The sequence below is a fragment of the Dipodomys spectabilis genome, unplaced genomic scaffold (genome assembly GCF_019054845.1).
Source record: "Dipodomys spectabilis isolate Male_0828 unplaced genomic scaffold, ASM1905484v1 ptg000566l, whole genome shotgun sequence".
NCBI classification, from domain to species: Eukaryota; Metazoa; Chordata; class Mammalia; order Rodentia; family Heteromyidae; genus Dipodomys; species Dipodomys spectabilis.
In genome coordinates, this window is record NW_024871243.1 from 1,387,961 (window position 1) to 1,391,298 (window position 3,338).

Here is a 3,338-nt window from a genome sequence, read left to right on the forward strand (position 1 = left end):
GAGGGAGGAAGGAAGGAAGAAGGGGGAAGGAAGGAATACAGGGAGGAGTGAAGAAAGAAGGGAAGGAAGAGGAAGGAAGGAAGAAGGGAGGGAAGAAAGGAATACAGGGAGGAGGGAAGAAGAAAGGAAAGATGGAGGGAGGGAGGGAGAGAGGAAGAAAAGAAGACAGGGAAGAGGGAAGAAGGAAGGAAAGGAGGGAAGAAGGATGGAAGACAGGGAGGAGGGAAGGAAGGAAGACAGGAGAGAAGACCAGGAGGAGGGAAGAAAGGGAGACAGGGAGGAGGGAAGGAAGGCATCCAGTTTTGCTTTTCTTGCACAGTACCCTCTGTGGACGGTGCTGTTTTTCTTTGGCTCCTTTCGAGACTTACTTCCTTGTCTTCCTCTCCGCAAGTTCGGCGTCTGGCTTGAGATTATGTGGCTTTCCCGAGTGGGTCCACATTTGATCTAAATGGGGGTGTGGATGTCCCCTTGGGCCTGGCCTCGGCGGGACTGGACGTCTCCTTGGGCCTGGCCTGGGCCCTGCTTTCTCAGCATCTCCTCCAGCAACTCCAGTTCCAGGAATGCTAAAGCGGCCCTTGCCATGATCTCTGGGCCTGAGCCCCACTCAGCCTCCCTCCCTGTCCCTCCCTCCACCTCAGATTGGGGAATCATTACCTCTGTGTTCTCCTTCCTTTCACTTTTGTACAGCCTTGCACCTGTTGTACAAAGGGGGTTTGTGGTGACCAAGGTATCTCGGCTGCATGCGCCCCTCCGCCTTGCTCCTCTCTGATCTCCAGTGAACCACCAAAAGCCAGAAGTGGTGCTGTGGCTCAAGTAGTAGAGCACAAGCCTTGAGTGAAAAAGCTCAGGGACGGCCCTGAGTTCGAGCCTGCTGTCTGAGATTCAAGCTACGGCAGTCAGAAGAGGGAAAAGGCAACACACAGGGGCAGGGGAAATGAGGTGAACATCTATTCTACCTCACCCCTGCCACCAACAGCACCAGCTGCTTTTATTTATATATTACTTGTTTGTTTATTGAGGGGGTCACGGGTCTTGAATTCAGGGTCTGGGCCCTGACCCTGAGCTCTTTCACTCAAGGCTGGTGCTCTACCACTTGAGCCACAGCTCTACTTCTGCTTTTCCAGTGATTCATAGGTGATCAAGAGTCTCATGGACTTCCCGGGCCAGGCTGGCTTCAAACCACGATCCTCTAGATCTCAGCCCCCTTGAGTAGCTGGGATGACAGGCCCAAGCCATGGGCACCGGGCTTGTATTATTTATTCTTGCACATTATCTCTCACAAAAGCACACTGCCGGCTCTCGGGGGCGGGGGGGGGGGGGGGGGGGGTGTAAAATAACAGCAGCCCAACCCAGGCGGCTACAGGTGCTGAGTTCGAGCACAAGTCGGCTCGCCTCGGGAGCTGGGACCTCCAGCCCTGACTACCAGGCAGCCTCTCTCTGCTCTCTGGGAGGGAAGCTGGGTGTGGGGGTGCTTGCTTGCTTTCAGGGAAGTTCCTCTCAGAAGATTTCCTGACTCCGGAAGTTGGGACATTGGAGGGTTGCACATTATATAACCTAAAATCGCCCCCCCACCGCCTCCCCCTTGCTCCTACACACAGGCTGGGGAGCGGGGAGGGAGGACTCACAAAACTACAGGCAGGCAGGCGATTGCAGCGAAATGCCGCACTGGTTGCCTGGGCAACGTCCCAGCCCCATGCAGCTGCTCCTCCAGCTCTTGCCCACCCTATTTTTATTCTCCAGACGACGTATGGAAACCGGCTCTCAAAGATTTTTCTTTCTTTCTTCCCCCCGCCCGCCCCCCCCATTTTTTAATTTTCCTGTATGATGAAGACAGGCATAAGCTTTTTATTGGGGGCTTGATGGGGGAGACTCCAAAGGCAGCACTAGGTGGTCCAGGCCAGTGGCTCTGAAAGCAGGAGGGGCTCTCAATTTTGGGGAGCCGGGTGGTTAAGTTGAGGGAACACGGGGTTCTGGGCTTTGCTAGAGATTACGTGTATCCACAGCGCATCTCCACCTGCACTGTAAAGTAGAGAGTGAGTCACTAAAAGACGTGAAAGATCACGCCTGTCACCCCAGCTACTCTGGAGGCTGAGATATAGAGGATGGCAGTTCAAAGCCAGCCCGGGGCAGGAAAGTCCCCGTGAGATTCTTCTCTCTTAGGAACTACCATAAAAATGAAGTGGGAAGTGGTACTGTGGTTCAAGACACACTGGAAGATGCGCCCCGTGTGGGAGGAGAGGTCTGAGCCACGGGGTGCACACGGCTCCCACGGCCTCTGGATCTGAGGCCCAGGCCGGGACTAAGTGAGTCTGCAGCCTGGCTGGTGCACAGGACCAAGTGGATGTCCGGGGGGCCAGGGCTTATAGATAAAGAGGTGGGTTGGGGGCTGGGAAGGTGGCTCAGTGGTAGAGCACTTGCCTTGAATGCATGAGGCCCTGAGTTCGATTCCTCAGCACCACATAAGCAAAAAGAAAAAAGCCAGAAGTGATGCTCTGGCTCAAGTAGTAGAGTGCTAGCCTTGAGCTTAAATGCTGAGGGACAGTGCCCAGGACCTGAGATCAGGCCCAATGACAGGACCCCCCCAAAAAAAAATGTGGGTTGGGGTACATTGGATCAGCTGAGTTCCCAGGAAAGGAGCCCTCAAAATTCAGCATGAAATGCTCATTAAAAATGTAGGAATGTGCCAGGCACTGGTGGCTCACACCTGTCATCCTAGCTACTCAGGAGGCTGAGATCTGAGGATCGCAGTTCAAAGCCAGCCAGGGCAGGAAAGTCCTTGAGACTCTTATCTTCAATAACCCACCAGAAAACCAGAAGTGGCACTGTGGCTCAAGTGGTAGAGCGCTAGTCTTGAGCTGAAGAGCTCAGGTACAGCACCCAGGCCTTGAGTTCAAGTACCATGACCAACAAAAATACACGTGTGTGTCAAGCCTAGGACTTAATCACAAGGCCTGGGCACTGTCCCTGAGCAATTTGTGCTCAAGGCTGGTGCTCTACTGCTTGGGCCACAGCTCCACTTCCAGCTTTTTGGTGTCGCTGGAGATGAGAGCCTCATCAATTTTCCTGACAAGGCTGGCTTCCAATCGCGATCCTCACATCTCAGCCTCCTGAGTGGCTGAGAATCACAGAAATTAACCTTAATCTGTATGATTGTCACCAAATGGAAAATTATCATTTCAATGTCTCAAGTACCGGATTGTTCTGCACAGTGTGTATATTGGTTCTGGAGCATTCTCCTCCTGTTATTTAATTACTTTCTCTGCCTGGTGGGAGGCCTGAAGCTGACAGAACCATGGGCTTAATTTGGCTTTGTTTTTCATTTTTTCAATTTGAGAGGG